The sequence below is a fragment of the Dipodomys merriami genome, unplaced genomic scaffold (assembly GCF_024711535.1).
Source record: "Dipodomys merriami isolate MVZ:Mamm:240054 unplaced genomic scaffold, mDipMer1.0.p SCAF_716, whole genome shotgun sequence".
Taxonomy (NCBI): Eukaryota; Metazoa; Chordata; class Mammalia; order Rodentia; family Heteromyidae; genus Dipodomys; species Dipodomys merriami.
In genome coordinates this window covers 125,824-143,673 of record NW_027206309.1, presented here as the reverse complement: position 1 = coordinate 143,673, position 17,850 = coordinate 125,824, and the positions used below count along the sequence as shown (strand labels likewise).

General features: G+C 45.8%; 1 long non-coding RNA gene across 1 annotated transcript; it reads left to right on the top strand.

Annotated features, from left to right (window-relative positions):
• The first annotated feature begins 238 nt into the window (after positions 1–238).
• Positions 239–17,311, top strand: LOC138818130 (uncharacterized). Its single transcript, XR_011368986.1, has 3 exons — positions 239–753; positions 7,337–7,456; positions 16,608–17,311. It is a non-coding gene; the product is annotated as an uncharacterized lncRNA (long non-coding RNA).
• The last annotated feature ends 539 nt before the right edge of the window (positions 17,312–17,850 follow it).

Genomic DNA, 17,850 nt, shown 5'->3' with positions numbered 1-17,850 from the left:
TCACTTGGTCTGAATCTGATTTGTCCATTTCCCCCATGATGTCACTATGCACAGTTGTGATTGCTCCATTGTGATAGGTCATGTAGGGTATATAGGAAGCCACTGTGCCCCAACATTTGTCAGTTAACAGTGCTGGGAGCTCTCGCTTGGTAAGCTGCTGGATTAACTCAAAGCTAGATTGATGATCTGTTTGGTTGCAGGTTTTGTTGGTTGGATTTTGGTATTTCATTTTTACTTTTTGCCGGGTTTCCCATTATTTTATTGAGTTAATTTTTCGGAGACTTGCTACCTGCTTTCATAGCAGGAGGATCGCAGAATACAAAGAATCATCCCCGAGCTGCTTGACGAGGAGATCATCAAACAATACCAGACAAAAGAACTCCTTGACCAAGTTACCTGAGTGAAACTGTCCCATCACCACTTCACAGACACCGAGATGGCAGTTTAAAATACGTCATATGGGAGAGTCCTCCAGGCATTGAATAGAGAATAAGATGGACATTTTTAAGGCTGGATGGCCCAGACACATCATCAAGTTGTACCTGGTGATGGAGAAAAAAGAGTATGTATATCTCATCATGGAATTGGCCACTAGGGGCTACCTTCTGAAGTCTATCTGAAAATCCCACCACTTATATAAAGTTGAAGCCAGGAGATTCTTCAAACAAATTGTACTAATTACAGCAGAACACAATCGCACATTGAGATCTTAAGCCCAACAATATCCTTTTGGACAGCAAAGGCAATATCAAGGTTAGTTATTTTGGTCTAATCATCTGGTTCTCCCCGGGGCAGCTGCTGACAAATTTATGTGGTGTTGTGCTATTCCATACCCCTGAAATGTTCCTGCAAGAAAGAAATGATGGCTGGAACTGGCTTCACACCTGTAATCCTACCTACTCAGGAGGCTGAGATCTGAGGATCATGGTTCATTGCCAGCCCGGTCAGAAAAGTCTGTGATATTCATCTCCAATTATCCACTAGAAAACTGGGAGTGGCACAGTGGCTCAATTGGTAGAGTTCTAGCCTTGAGTTGAATTGCTCAAGGACACTGTTCAAGCCCCACAATTGGAAAAAGAAAATATGCCTACAAGGTGGAAATCTGGAGCTTAGGTGTCTTTTTATATTTTGTTATAACAGGAAGATTTCCCTTTGAGGGGAGGATGTTATCCAGGTAGAGTCACTAGTTCTGAGGGCCAAATATGTTGGTCCATATAAACTGTCTGTTTGAGGACAAAATGTAAACTGCCAACTGGTAATTGAGGACCTGAGGGAGAGACAAATATTGAACAAATAATGGAGCACCCATAGCTTAAACAAGTTGCATAATATTCCCTGTGTTCTGATGAGCCAAGACTCAACAAGCTGGAACCCACCATTCTTAAAGTAAAGTGTGACATGAGGTACTACCATATGAGATCCAGGGATCTATACAGGACAGAACATTCAATTATGCCATGGGCATGTACCTTTTAATTAAAGAAAACTTAGGCTGTCCAAGTAAAAAGAGTACCTTCAACAGTGCCACCGTGCCCAACTCTTGCAGATCTTTCCAACTTACCTCTCCCTATAGAAGGAGAGCCAGTTTACTTACCTGGCTTAACCATTACATCTTGTCATCTGAGTTTCAATTGCTTTATAATGTCAAGCAGTCACCTCTGAAGAGAGGCTTAGGTACCACTCTGCCTGCCATTCCCTTCTGTTTCTTGCAGAAGAACCCCAGTCCTAGCACAGTTCCAGGCCAGGATTCTGTGTTGTTTCCCTTGCCTGGTCTTTCTTTTTAAGCAGCAGTGAAAGATTCCTCTCTGGGGAGCCACAATTTGAGATCATAAACTGTCTACTAAGAAGCAGGGTTGGAGGAGGGCGGTTAGCAGAATATTCCCTTCCTTCTGGGTAGTCTCATAATTAGACTAAATATAATTTAAGGCGGAGATTTGGCAGGATGGGTGTGGCTAGCGAATAGCTACCACTCTTCTCAGAATATGCTGCAGTATTCAGGCCCAGGAGCAGAGCAATTCTCGAGAAAGTGGTGGAGAGTATTATAAGACATCAAAGATAATAGCAGTTGAGAGCACAGGGACCTGTTATTGGGATGTGAAAGATTGCAAGAAGTATACTCAAAAACGAATTATAGGAGGGATAATCCCTATACAGCCAAGGCTGCATAGAGAGATCATGTCTCAATCCAAAGGCTGGCTACTGAAGCCAGAGGAACTAATGTTTGCAAGCAATTACAAGTAGGAGATAGTGTTCTACCACTTGAACAACAATGCCACTTCCAGTTTTCTGGTGGTTAAATGGGGATGAGTTTCAGGGACTTTTCTATCTGGACTGGCTTTGACCTACGGTCTTCAGATCTCAGCCTCCCAAGAAGCTAACATTAACAACCTAGGATTACACTCAGGAACAATGCCCAGACCCTAATTTCAAGGCCAAAGACCATACAACAAATAATAAAAAAAGAAAGTAAAAGGGGACAGTGGGTGGAGAGATTCACCATTCATCAGATGCATGTCAGGTGTGAATGATCCAAAATGTAGGCTAGGAGCAGACAGGGAACCTACCCAAGACACAACTGATCATTTATTTGTGGAAGCCAAGTGAAAAGTCAATAAACCAATATATGAAACAACTATATAAAGATAAATAGTGCAGGTGAGAGTGCCAGAAAGAGTCCTTGTGAGTCAAGTGCTGGTGGCTAACACCTGTAATCTTAACTACTCAGGAAGCTAAGATCTGACGATCATGTTTCAAAGTCAGTCTCAACAAAAAATGTCTCTGAAATTCTTATCTCCCATGAACTAGCAATAAAGCATAATTGGGAACTGTGGCTCAAATGGTAGAATACTATATTTAAGATTTTAAAAAGATAAGCAACAGTGACCAGGTCCTGATTTCAAACCCGTTCAAACCCCAGAATCCACATACATAGAGAAAAGGTTTCTGTGAAGAGGTAGCACTGAAGCCAAGACCTGTAGATTGAGAGGGAGCCAGCTTTGGGGGCATGTGACAGAGGCAATAGCTAGGGTGAAAGTCTCAGGGCTGGAATAAACCCCATATCAGGAGGAAGTGGTGTGTGGCTGGTTCTGAGTGAGAAAGAGAATGAGGTGAGGTACATCTGAAAAATGGGGGCCAGGTGGGCACTGGTGGTTCACACCTGTAATCTAAGCTACTCAGGAGGCTGAGGATTGAGGATTGTGGTTCAAAGGTAGCCTGACCAGGAAAGTCCATGAGAATCTTATCTCAATAACCAACTCTGAAAAAGCTGGAAGTGGTACTGTGGTTCAAGTGGTAGAGCACTAGCCTTGGGCTCAGGCTCTGAGTTCAAGCCCCAGTCCTCATACTTCAGCTTTCTGAATAGCTAGGATTACATGTGTGAGCCACCACAGACAGGCAACCCTTTATTATATATTATCTAACTTAATGGTTGTGACTTTCCCATTAGGAGGGCTCACTCTGAGCTCATCCTATTCTGGTTCACTTTCAGTCGATGGCCAGGTCAGTTTCCCCTCTGGAACTAACTTGTCTGTGGGAGGAGGATAAAGCCCCTGAAGCGCCTTCCCTTGTTGGGTGCATCCTATATTGTAAGAGTGATGAAAGAGGTCCAAGATTAAAGCTGGGCTCCTAAGGTGGAGTTCCTATTGTGGGCAACCTGGGCTGGTGTGCAGCTTTGAACAAGTGACTCTGGGAAGATATGAAAAATAACCACACTTAAATCCAATTTTTTTCAAAATCCTCTTGAGAGCTAGAAGAGGAGAGGGGAAGGGAAGATATATTCTGAATAGTTTCCTTCCTGTTGTGACATTGATTGATACATTTTGCTCAAGCAGGAATTACTTCTTATCCTGGGAAGGTCCTCAGTTTACCTTCCCGTGGTTGAGAGTTGTATGAGATAAAATCCTCAGCTGTCAGCTCTATTAGGGCTACTTGACCCAGAGAAGAGGGCGACCCTTTTTGCAAACTGCTCTGCTCAGAAGGAGGTCCAATTTTCTGATTTTCAATAATGGGGACTAGGTGCTGCTAGAGAAAAGGATGTTATAAAATAGAGTGAGTTTGGAGCTCACACCCTTCAGAGGGAGGCCCAAACTGAGACCTGCTCTGAGAGAAAATCAAGGAACTGAGAGGAAGTTAATATTTTAGGTCATATGGCCAGAGAAGGCCTTTCTGTGGCAGAACTTCTGATCTAGCTGCTGAAAAGATGAACGAATTAAACAAAGTTTATTTTCCTTTTGTGTGTGTGTACAAGTACTGGGGCTTGAACTCAGGGTCCCATACACTTGCTTAGCTTTTTCCTGCAAGGCAGATGCTCTACCACTTTAGCTAAACTTCTACTTTGAAGTTTTTTGCTAGTGTATTGGAGATAGGAGTCTGTCAGAATTGGCTTTCCAGACTGGGTTTGAACATGGATCCTTAGATCTCAGCCTCCTGATAAGCTAGGATCAAAGACAGGAACTATTAAGCATTCAGGTCCACACAAAGGTGTAGAAGAAGTTTCCAGAGAAGAGAAGAACAAATTTGCAAAGGCCTTGCCTGATTTGTCAACTTGTTGGATATTGTTTATTGATTTATTTTTGAACATGGGGCTTGAACACTGGGCCGGGGCACTTTCTTTCAGCTCTTCAGCTCAAGTCTAGCACTCTACCACTAGAGCCACAGAACCACTTTGGATTTTCTGGTGGATAATTTGAGATAAGAGTTTCACAGTCTTTCCTGCCCAACCTGGCAATCCTCAGATCTCAGCTTCCTGAGTAGCTAGGATTACAGGCATGAGCCACCAGTACCTGGCTGGATATTTATTTATATAGGAATACAGCAATATCCTTGTAAATAGGATGAAAAATATTTAAGTTGGTCACTCCATATGAGCCTCACTGGCTTTAAGTTTTCTCTTTGATAGTTAATATGAAGGAAAGCCACAGGGGGATTCACCTCAGTTTATTATAAAAGGATGTCTCTGGCGTGTTTTTACAACAGTGTGCACAATGTAAAAGATAATAATGTTATTCATGACATTATACACAGTAGTAGAAAGGTAGAAAACCAAATGTCTCTTGATGGGTAAACAAAATGTGGTATAACCAGCCAAGGGAATATTATTCAATCTTAAAAAGGAATGACATTCTGACCATGCTACAACAAGAATGAATCTTTAAAATACTGTGAAATAAACCATATTAAAAATAAAAACTATATTTATGATTCTACATATATAAGGTACCAAAACATAGTCAAATTTGCTGGCTACCAATGGCCCACACTTATAAAACTAGCTACTTATAGGGCTGAGAACTGAGGATGGAGGCTTGAAGCCAGACTAGAAAGAAATGTTGCTGAAACTCTTATCTCCAAAAAGTGAGATACAGTAGAGGTGAGACTCAACAATAGAACTGTGGAGCACATGGGCAGCAAAGATGGCGTTGGGAGGGGGTTGAGTGAGCAGAGCCCAATTTACTATAGAGCACATGGGCAGCCAAGATGGCGCTGGGAGAGAGTAGAGTGGGCAGAGCCCAATTGATCTTCCTATCAGTGCCTAACCAGCCCATGAAGGCTCAGGTGCATGATAGGGTGTGACCTTGACAGTGATTGGTTCCTCTTCCTCCCTTGCCATGCCACCCGCCCTTTTTGTATTTAATAAGGGCTGCTCTCTGTTAATAAATGAGTTTTCTACCTGCTGGATTTGGCTCCCTGCTGCGTCTGATTGTCTCCTGGGCTGGGGAACAGGCGAGCGCCACACTTACCTTTCCTCAGACCCCATCCATCTTTCGTGGGACGGACGAAGACCCAACATAGAACATCAGCCTTGAACAAATAAGTTTAACATAGAGGGGCTGGGAAAGTGGCTCAGTGGTAGAGAGCTTGCCTTGCATGCCTGAGGCCCTGGGTTCGATTGCTCAGCACCACATAAGCAAAAAGAAAAAAGCCATTGAAGGGTAAACAAAGGAGGAGGCTGCAATGCTTGGTAAGAAATGTATGCATTATCCTGCCCATGTAATTGTAACCCCTCTGTAAGTATGTTCTCAAATAAAATAAAATATTAAAAAAAAAAAAGAAAAAAGCCGGAAGTGGCACTATGGCTCAAGTGGTAGAGTGCTAGCCTTGAACTGAAGAGCTGAGGGACAGCTCCCAGGCCCAGAGTTCAGGCCCCACGACCGGACCTCCGCCCCAAAAAAATGTTTAACATCGAATGGAGAATAGAGAATGAATGATGTGGCCAGTGCAGGTAAGAAAGAGCAGGCTTTCTGTGTGCAAAGGACTTCTTGGTCAACAGCACTGTGACAGAACACACAAAGACAGTACTAGGCTGAGAAGTAAGGACAAGGAAGACAGGAGAGTTGATTACCCGTTTTTTTTTGTTGTTGTTGTATTTGTTTTTCCCAGTACTGGCACCTGGACTCAGGGCCTGGGTGCTGTTCCTGAGCCTCTTTATGCTTTGGGCTAGTGCTCTATCACTTGAGTCACAGAACTTCTTCTTTTTCTGAGTAGTTTATTGGAGATAAAAGTGTCATGTCATGGGCCTTCTTGTAAGGCTGGCTTCAAATGGAGATTAGTCTTCAGATTTTAGCCACTTGTGTTGTATTCCAATTTAAATTGTAGTATTCCAATTTCCCAGGAAGATATGACAGCACTCAGGCAATTTGGCTGGAAGTTCTTTATTTAGCCATATTCCATCTGTCCTCAGCTCACAGAGCTAGAGAACAGCCCTGTTTGTTGTTCAGGGGGGATTTTTATAGGAAGTGCTTTCACATAGGTGATGTTTACCAAAGCAAGCAAGCAAGGTTACAGAAGCAAATCATAGCCTTGAGTCAAACATGCCTTGGGACATTGGACCTTTGCCCTGATGTTGAAGAAGGGGAATCCTTTTCCCAGAGAGAATGCATGTCAGCATGCACCCTCACACCACACAGAAGCTCAAATGGGGACACACGAGTCAATGCTTCTGACAGTGCGCTGAAATTTTCTGAACAGGAATGATGTTTATTACAACTTCCTGAGTAATAAAGAACTCAGTACAGCTGGTGATAAGCATCATAATTGTTAGTGGCATTCAGCAAAATTTGTGATAAACTGCAAAGCTGCCAGTCTGGGAAGCTTGAGGGAGAGAGAGAAGTTTACTTTTAGCAAAAATGTTTCTGAATTTACATTTTTGTTCCCATGGATATCCTTCTTTACCAAGGGAAAGGGGCTCAGGAGAGAAAATTAGCTACCGCAGGAAGGATTGAGGCTAGAATAAACTTTCTTCCAGTGAATAGCAAATCAGATATCACACTGAGTAGCTAGGATTACAAGTTTGAGCCAAAACTGCCTATTTTGATTAATTCTTGTGTGTCATCCCCAGGAATGTGGATTCAAGCCAAGGTGACCCAAGCCTTCAAAGTTTTGTTACAGATATTGACTCAAGCTATGATGTCAGAAATACTGACCTTACTGTTCAGCCTGGAACCAAAAGAAACGGGAGGTGAGAGTTATCTATGTTTGTGGCTTGTAAATCACCAGGATTAGTGGCAGGCTGGAAAGAAGAGAATCAAGAGGGCACATGTGGAACATGGCAGACAGGAAGGCATCAGGGAAGAAGCAGTTTCGGGATGAGCAGTGGATCAGGAGGACCAGATTCTCTGTGGTGCAGAAAGTCTTTCTTCAGAGCCCTCACCACATTAGCCTGTCTTGGGTCACTCCATGTTTGTTTGGTGTTTCAGCCCTCAGTCATTTGAACTCTTAGGGCTTGGGGCTTCCTGTACATCCTCCTGGAGCCTGGCACAGGGTCTAGCCCACATTGGTGCTGGCTGATGGTTGCCTAATGGGGCTGGATAGAGACAAACACTAAACTGGAGGTTTCTGGAAGGGATCGGCGTGCACTTAGTGTCCAGAGGACATGCATGGGACTGCACCTTCATGAGGAAGAGGCCAGAGGACAGTCTCATGTTGCCTCCCTAACACTTTGGTAGAAATGGCAGACAGATGTCACAGGCAGCAGGCAATGCTCTCTGGTTTATATATGTGCATGCACACCCAACATCTGTGGCCCATTAGTGGAACAGTACACACTGATCACAGCATGGACCCCATTTCATGGCTGCGGACACTGAAATCCTGGGGTCTTGGTGTCCTCAGGCCTTGGCCAACAGCAGTGGGGAGTCTGAGACCTTGGAGGCAGGGCAATGGCAGGGCTCCAGCAGTATCTGCAAAGCCTGAGAAGCTCGACTCCTCAAGGATAGCTCACAGACGCAGAGGAGGCTGTGAAGAGGGATAGATCCCTGGGGTACACTTGAACCACCAAAACGCACCCTGCTCACTAGCACCAAGCACGTACGGCTTATAGCCCAACAATCCAATTCTTGCTCTTTCTCACCTCACTTGGCAAGGGGGGGAGCCATGGAGGAGCAAGATGCACCATTTCAGTTGAGGAGGGATATATCTGATATCAGACCCACATATCACACCTAGATAGACTGGAACTCTCCAGAAGGCCAAGGTAACAGATATATTCGTTGTCTAACAAGTGTGGAAGTGGGAATCTTGACTGTGAGGACTCCATAGTCCCCAACTTGTGGGTTGGTGGCTGCGACTCCCCCCTGAGGTGGTGACTAAGTGGTAGCATCTGGGTTGCTAGCCTGTAAACAGAAGAAGTGAAGGTGGGCTGTGGAGTGGCCTGGTGCCTGGGCCACACTCTTTTGCTGAGTTGTTACTGTTGCCACCATGTGGATGTGCCTAGGCTTGGAGCAAGGTTACATGGCCGGTGGGGCTGACTGGCTGTGCAGAAGCAGAAGGTGTCACTTCTGCAGGCAGTGACTCTATTACTGGCAGCCCTATGCTTCCTGCTCAACGTGGGGCTGGGGCTCTGCACCATAATCGGCAGCCTGATGGCACCCCGAGGGGTTAGGAGGCAGATAACTGAGTGCCTCAGTATGGTGCTGAGAGAATGCTGCTCCCCAGTCTCCCACCCCTGTCTGGGTTTACTTCAAACCTGCAGCTTCTCCTTTCTCCTCCTCTGTGACCTCAGTGGCAGCACCATAACAGTCTGTGCTTCTTCCTACTTTTCTCCCAGGTGGGGTAAATTGAGGCTGCGAGGATAGGGATTTGTCCACTCAGTAGAGTCAGAAATAGAACCCAGGGCCCTTGGTGCCCCAGTATGGAAGTCTTATTTCTACTTACCATACTTTACAATCAGTTCTTTCTATTGCCCTCTCCTGTCCCCTGACCTCCTCCAGCATTCTCTTTCTGGAGTGTACCCTGTCTGCACATGTCTGTATCCTGTAGGACTGATGCCCTCATCATCTTTGTTCCCCTCCCTAACTTCCACCTGCATATCCTGTGTCTCTACTCAGGTCAGTCCTTTTCCCATTTAACCACTTGCACAGGGACGCTAGGCCTCCCCACTAATTCTCCCTATTCACTCTTCCCCATCCTATCTGTATTTTAGGTATTGTTGATTGGGGAGTGAGTGCAAAGACCCTCTTGGAGCTGTAGGCCCCTTGGAGGGAGTGAAATGTGAATTTCTGGTTCTTGAGGAATTTGCCACCTTTGACTCTCCAGTAGTCCAGATGTGTTCCTGTGGAGGGATTTCCCAGAATGTCCCCAAGAGCAGTTCCCTGAGGGTGGAATGCCACATGCCTTCCTTCTCTGCCAGGAACTGATGGGACATGGTATTTTTTGGTATTCCAAACTGTGATCATATTTGATTCTGCCTCTTTGAAACTTATGTACCTGCACATCTGTACGTGCATTTGGACTAAAATGGCAATTTTTCTTCGTGTGTGTGTGTGTGTGTGTGTGTGTGTGTGTGTGTGTGTGTGTGTGTGTGTGTTTTCAGATCTTCAGTCTTAAACTCAGGGCCTGGGTTCTGTCTCTTAGTTTTTATCACTCATGACCAGTGCTCTACCACCTGATCCACATCTCTACTTCTGGCATTTTGGTGATTCATTGGAGATAAGAGTCTTACAGACTTTCCTACAAGGGATCCTTTATTTGTTTGTTTGTTTTTGGTCGGTCATGGGACTTGAACTCTGAGCTTGGGCGCTGTCCCTGAGGTCTTCAGTTCAAAGACAGCACTTTACTGCTTGAGCCACAGTGCCATTTCTGGTTTTCTAGTGATTTATTCGAGATAAGAGTCTCATGGAGGGCTTGGAAAGTGGCTCAGTGGTAGAGGGCTTGCCTTGCATGCAAGAGGCCCTGGATTCTATTCCTCAGTACCACATAAGCAAAAAGAAAAAAGCCAGAAGTGGCAATGTGGCTCAAGTGGTAGAGAGATAGCCTTGAGCTGAAGAGATAAGGAACAGTGCTCAGACCCAGAGTTCAGGCCCCAGGACCAGACCCAACAACAACAATAACAAAAGAGTCTCATGGACTTTCCTGCCTGGTCTGGCTTTGAACTGTGGTCCTTAGATCTCCCACTTGAGTAGTTAGGATTACAGGCGTGAGCCACTGGTGATTTGGCTCCTTCCATTTTTTGTTTTTCAAGTTTTTCATTGTTAATTAGTCGTAAGAGACTCAGATTTGCCTGCCCAGGCTGGCTTTTAAACGCAATCCTCGCATTGCAAACCTCATGATTGGATTATAACTGTGAGCCACCAGTACCACTCTGGGATTTGTCATTTTTGACAAATGCCAAATGTGTCTATTGAGATGGTCTGAGCATTGAACATTGCACTGCACCCAAGGCAAATTTCAGGAGAATGACAAAGATGTAGAGACCGTTTGGTGCCTCACACACACCATTACATAATGTAAGTTAATGACTTTCTTCCCAGAAATGCATAACTCTTATCTTTATACAATGTAAGGTGCTTAAGTGCTTCTTCATATTTATCTAAAATAGTATATACATTGAAAGGAACTCCACCATATGTAAACAAAATATTTTTTGTTAGTGATGGGGATTGAACTCTGGCACTGTCCTTCAGCTCTTTAAGCTCAAGGTGAATGCTCCACCACTTGTGCCACAGCACCATTTCTATCTTTGTCTGTTCATGTGGTGTTGAGGAATCAAACCCAGGGCTTCATGCATGAGAAGCAAATACTCTATCACTGAGCCATCTTCCTAGGTCACTAAACAAAAGACATTTATGTGTCAGCTGGGCACTGTTGGCTGACACTTGTAATACTAGCTACTCAGGAGGCTAAGAGGTGGGGATTGCGGTTCAAAGCCAGCCTGAGCAGGTAAATGGAGCTGTGACTCAAGTGGTAAAGCACTAGTGTAGGGAGCCGAGGCGAGACTCGGCCCACTCCCTTGCAGCTTTGAGGTAACCACCCCAGACGGTGCTTGGCGGGACGCCTGGGCTGTGCGCGTGAACGAGCCAGGTAGAGTCCCCAGCCAATCCCATGACACCTGGTGACGGTGAAAGGCAGGCGACCAACAATAGAAAGACCCGCATTCCGATTCTCCTATATAAGCGGCTGTGTTTCGGGTGCACGCTCTCTTGCGCCCAAGCTCTCCTACAACTAAAAGGCTCTCCAATAAAGCATGATCTGAGAAGACCCCTGGTGTGGTGGTCGTTTTACCTCGCTGGTCGAGTAGACGGTCGCTACAACTGGTGCCGAAACCCGGGAACGAACCTGGGACGGGACCCGCGCGAGAGGCCGAATTGGAGCCAGAACTCAACACGCGGAGAGGAGACGTCGGTAAATATCCCCCGGTATGCTGTTCACTGTAGATTTAGATATTTATTGGTTGCTTGCATTGCTTCTTCCCTTGTGGCTTGTCTTTTTGATGGTGCGAACTTGCCTCGAGGAGGGAGGGTTTGATTTAATCCAGGAAGGACGCAAAGTACTAACGCAGCATCAGGATAGTCTATCAGAGTCAGCATACAGTAAGGGGGAGGAAAATAGGCCTAAAAGAAAAAGGGAAAAAAGACAAAAGGATCCTAAAGAATTAAAGCAAGAGGGGCTGCAGCCCTCACAAAAGGAGAAGGGTTTCAGAGAGGAGCGGGTCTCAAGGAGACCCCCGTGCCCTTCTTTAAAAGCAAACCGGTTCTCAGCCCTACATGTGGAAGGGCAGGACCAAGAATATAGTAATCTTGTGAGTGACTCAGAGGAAGAAATGTTAGAGGAGGAGGGAGAGGAGCTCGATCCAGCTGATAGTGAAGAGTTAGAAGAGGCTGCGGCGGAGCACGAGGCAGACAGATATGGAGGGTGGCGCCCCCTAGGGGTGGGAGTACCGCAGCAGCCAGGGAGAGGAAACGGAGCTGCCCCTCACCCGTCGGCCCCCCCGCCGTGCCCGCCGGCAGGGAAGAGTCACTTTATAAAAGAAAAAACCTGGTCGCGATTAGCAGCCGCTTTCCCAGTCTTTGAGAATCCCATTACTGCTGAAAGAAATTTTGAGCCGGTTTCCTACTCCCAGTTAAAAGATTTAGTTGAGGCAGTCAGGACTTATGGAGTGACGGCCAATTATACCACTGCCTTGCTTCGAAGGCTAACTATTAATGCTATGACACCTATGGATTGGTTTGAAGTGGCCCGTACTTGCCTTAATCACGGGCAGTTCCTTGATTTTCGGTCAATTGTACAAGACAAGGCTCAAGCCCAATACAGACAAAATGTCCGTGATGGGCACCCAGACTGGACCGTAGACATGCTTCTCGGGCAGGGAATCTACTCGGTAGACCAGACAGGATATCCCTTTGAAGTATACCGCCAGGTAAACGAGGTTTTTTACAGGTCCCTTCCAAACAAGGGAGAGGTGGCTGGCAATCTAACAAAAATCATGCAGGCCCCTAATGAGCCATTTTCTGATTTTGTTGCCCGTATGCTAGAGACAGCCGAGCGGGTATTAGGAAATCTGGAAACAGCCATGCCATTTGTACAACAAATCATTTTTGAACAAAGCACCAAGGAATGTCAGAGGGCAATTACCCCAGTAAGAACCCAAAGCCTAGAAGCTTGGTTAAAAGCCTGCAGAGAAGTAGGTGGCCCCCTGACCAATGCGGGGCTGGCAGCTGCTGTCTTGTCGGCTGCCGGGGCCGCAAAAGATAGTAAAGGAAAAGGGTGTTTCCAGTGTGGTCAGTTGGGACATTTTAGACAGCAATGCCCACAAATTGGTGGTCCTGTACAAAATATACCCAGGCCGCCAAGGACTCCAGGAGTGTGTCCTCGTTGTAAAAAGGGAAAGCATTGGGTCAAAGAATGCAGGTCAGTTAGAGACATCAATGGACATTTTATCCCCCAAATTACTAACACTAATTCGGAACAGGAGCCAAAAAACGGAGAGAAGGGCCCTCGTCCCAAGGGCCCGAAAGTTTATGGGGCATTTCAGACTCTGGCTCCCAGACAGCACCCGCAACAACTCCCCAGCCAAGAAGAGCAACCTCAGGCTCCGCAGGGTTGGACCACTGTGCCACCTCCGGACGGGTATTAACACAGCAGATGGGAGTCCAGATTGTGGAGACAGACATGACAGGACCCCTAGATGAAGGCACTGTAGGAATAGTTTTAGGACGCTCCTCCTCCACAATGAGAGGATTAATAATTTTCCCAGGAGTGATTGACCCTGACTATACGGCGACTATCAAGGTCCTCTGTCATGTCCCCCATGGAGTGGTGTCCATTTCTCCCGGGGATAGAATTGCACAGCTTCTGCTTCTCTTCATGGCAATTTCCCTGCTAAGGAGATAGAGAGAGGAGATAAAGGGCTAGGCTCCACTGGAGTCGACCTTACATGCCTGTCCATAACTTTAGACCAAAGACCCATGCTAACTCTCCAAGTGGAAGGGAGAAGATTTGAGGGATTGGTGGATACAAGGGCAGATCGAAGCATCATCCAAAGAGGGGAGTGGCCAAAGCAATGGCCAACTCAGAAATCCTCCCAGACCTTACAAGGGCTGGGCTATGCCGATGCCCCACAGTTAAGTGCAAAAGAATTGACTTGGAGAACAGACGAAGGCCAGGTTGGAAAAATGCAGCCATTTGTGGTAGACGTCCCTGTCAATCTTTGGGGAAGAGATGTGCAGCAACAGCTAAAGCTAACTTTAACTAATGATTATTCTGAGGCCAGTCAGAATATGATGAAACAGCAAGGATTTGTGCCAGCCTTGGGGCTTGGTTGGCGTCTCCAAGGACGCAAGGAGCTGATAGAGCCACTTCCTAAACAGGACAGGAAGGGTTTGGGTTTTTCTTAGGGGCCTCTGAAAACAAAGCTTCCACTGAAGGTGCGGTACCCATACCTTGGTTAACGCAAAAGGCGGTGTGGGTTCCTCAGTGGCCCCTCTCTGGAGAAAAATTGGAAGCGGCTCAAACTCTTGTCCAGGAACAGCTGCAGCTGGGGCATGTTGAGCCTTCAGTGTCATCTTGGAATACCCCAATTTTTGTGATCAAAAAGGCCTCCGGAAAATGGAGATTATTACATGACCTTAGAGCAGTAAATGCCCAGATGCAAATTATGGAACCCATCCAAAGGGGACTTCCACTGCTCTCTGCTTTACCTAGAGAGTGGCCTATTTTGGCTTTAGACATTAAGGATTGCTTTTTTTCCATACCTCTTTATGAAAAGGATAGGGAGCGCTTTGCCTTTACTTTGCCCTCGGTTAATCATGAAACCCCAGATGCTCGCTATCAGTGGAAAGTTCTCCCCCAAGGGATGGCTAATAGCCCAACAATTTGTCAATTGTTCGTGGGGGCTGCATTAACCCCTGTTAGGGAAAAATTTCCAAAAGTACAGATTGTCCATTATATGGATGATATCTTGTTGGCTGCTCCCTCGGTAGAGACTCTTCATAAGGTGTTTGGGCAGGTAACGGAGACCTTAGCTAATAAAGGATTAATTATTGCCCCTGAGAAGGTTCAGCAGACTAGTGTTGTTCAATTTCTGGGAACCATTGTTTCTCCTACTGAGATTAAACCACAAAAACTTTCCATTCGAACTGGTCATCTTAAAACACTTAATGATTTTCAGCAATTGGCAGGAGATATTAATTGGATAAGGGGGTTTCTTAATCTCCCTCGGTCAGAGTTGTTACCTTTATTTGCTATTTTGGAGGGCGACCCTGAAGTCACCTCCTCTAGATCCCTGACACGTTTAGCACTAAATTCCCTACAAAAGGTTGAGGCAGCTTTGTCTAGGGCTCAACTTTCACGGGTTGATTTGAAATTACCTATTGATTTATGTATATTAAAAACAAAAAAATTATCCCACGGGGGTTCTTTGGCAAAATGGCCCCTTATTGTGGCTCCACGGCAATTCTGTGGGAGCAAAAACTGTTCAATATTTTCCTGAATTAGTGGCTAAGCAGGCAATTTTGGGTATAAAGTATTGTTTAATGCACTTTGCAAAAATTCCAGATAAATTAATTATTCCATACACCCGTGAGCAAGTTGAAATTTTAGCAGCCACAATGGATATGTGGGCAATTCTTGTTTGCTCATTTCCAAATGTAATTGATAATCATTATCCTAAGCATCCTCTGCTTGCCATAGTTAACAAAAATTTAGTGTATTTTCCTGTTGTCACTTCAAAGGAGCCCTTGGCTGATGCTCTAACCATCTTTACGGATGGATCAAAATCTGGACAAGGTGCCTTTTTTGTTCAAGGACACAAACAGCCGGTAGTCTTTATTTTTCGGCCGAATGTCCCACAGGCTGTTGAATGTTTAATTGTGCTTGAAGTTTTTAAAAGATTTGATCAACCTTTTAACTTATTTTCTGATTCATTATATGTTGTAAATGCCGTTGCTTCTCTTGAAGTTGCTGCTTCAGTTAAGCAGGCCAGTACAATTTCTAATGTTTTGTTACAGATTCAATCCCTTATCTTAAACAGAAAACATACTTTTTATATTGGACATATTCGTGCCCACTCTATGTTGCCGGGCCCGATGGCAAAGTGTAATGATTTGGTGGACCAGGCAACTCGGGCTATGGCTCTGGTTGCTGCTGATCCTGTAGAATTGGCAAAAGACTTTCATAGATTGTATCATGTACCTGCTAATACCCTTAGGAAAAGATATAATTTGTCCAGGCATGTGGCAAGAGATATTGTTAAAGCCTGTAAATCTTGTGTTACCTTTCTTCATCCTCCCCATGTGGGGGTAAACCCCAGGGGGTTGAGACCAAACGCCCTATGGCAAATGGATGTTACTCATCTGACGGAATTTGGTAAGTTGAAATATTTACATGTGTCTGTGGACACCTTTTCTGGTGTCATTCATGCCACACCTCTGGCAGGAGAAAAGGTGTCTCACGTCAGAATACACTGCTTAGAAGCTTGGGCAGCTTGGGGAAAGCCCCTTAGACTCAAGACGGATAATGGCCCTGCTTATACTTCCCATGGTTTTCGCGCCTTTTGTGCACAAATGCAGGTTGCCCACACCACCGGATTGCCCTACAATCCTCAAGGACAAGGTATAGTGGAAAGAGCTAATAGAAGCATAAAAGAAATGCTTCAAAAACAAAAAGGGGGAGTTGCTGAGTCCACGTCCCCCAGGGAAAGACTTTCTCTTGTGCTCTTTACCCTTAATTTTTTAATTCTAAATGACAACGATCAGTCTGCCGCAGATTGGCATATGACAAGAGACTCCATGGATACTAAAGACATGGTTATGTGGAAGGATGTTATTAATAATAAATGGTATGGACCGGATCCGGTAATAACGAGATCCAGGGGAGCTGTTTGTGTTTTTCCACAGAGTCAAGAAGTACCTCACTGGGTGCCAATGAGACTGACCAGGCCGGTGGAGACTGCAACAGAACCCCCTCTTGAAGATGCAGCTGATCTTCCTGCTGTTAGCAACAGTGCTAATAGCAATCCCTGTGATAGCTAAACCAATGATGCTGTGGGCTGTTACAATTTACTGACTGGATTGCCTCTGCGGTGTCCTTTTTCAAAGAGCGGGTGGGAGTCAGAATGTTTTTAGCCTGCTGCTTGGGAGGATGCGTGGTCTGCCTATGGTTGGTCTGTCGCCTTCGAGCCCAAACCAGAAGGGACAAGGTTGTTATCTTGCAAGCATTAGCCGCTTTGGAGTGTGGATCCTCACCCCAGATTTGGCTGTCGGCCCTGAGAGGCAGTTAAGCCTTACCATTCTGCATAGCCTTAGCACCCCGAGGGATCAGGGGATCCCATTGCACCGGGACAGGTATGCAATTTGCAATTTGGGACAGGGTGCAAGGCAAGTGCACTGCACTTGAGGAGATGGTTCTCATCTCCTCAAGAAGAGCATGCTGGGTTGCAAGTGGGTTGATGCCCAAGATCCCACCTCTGCAAAAAAGGCATCGGACGGGCCTGGTCATCACTGGGGAAGGCGCCCCTCAGGCGAAGACCAGTGCAAGGTCCTCTCATTAATGTCTTAGACAGAGGCCCAACCTCTACTCTTACCTGTTGCCATAAAACAAAGAAGGGGGAACTGTAGGGAGCCGAGGCGAGACTCCCTTGCAGCTTTGAGGTAACCACCCCAGACGGTGCTTGGCGGGACGCCTGGGCTGTGCGCGTGCACGAGCCAGGTAGAGTCCCCAGCCAATCCCATGACACCTGGTGACGGTGAAAGGCAGGCGACCAACAATAGAAAGACCCGCGTTCCGATTCTCCTATATAAGCGGCTGTGTTTCGGGTGCACGCTCTCTTGCGCCCAAGCTCTCCTACAACTAAAAGGCTCTCCAATAAAGCGTGATCTGAGAAGACTCCTGGTGTGGTGGTCGTTTTTCCTCGCTGGTCGAGTAGACGGTCGCTACACACTAGCCTTGAGTAAAAATAGCAAAGGGACAGGGCCCAGCCCCTGAATTCAAGTCCTACTCTGCACTACCAGTTTAAAACTTTTTTTAATGATAAAGCAAGTCATCATCCATGGGTCTAAAACACTTGTGAGCAGTTGCTGACATACATGTCTGCCAACCTACAATATCGGCACATGCAACATGATAGACTTATACATTTCT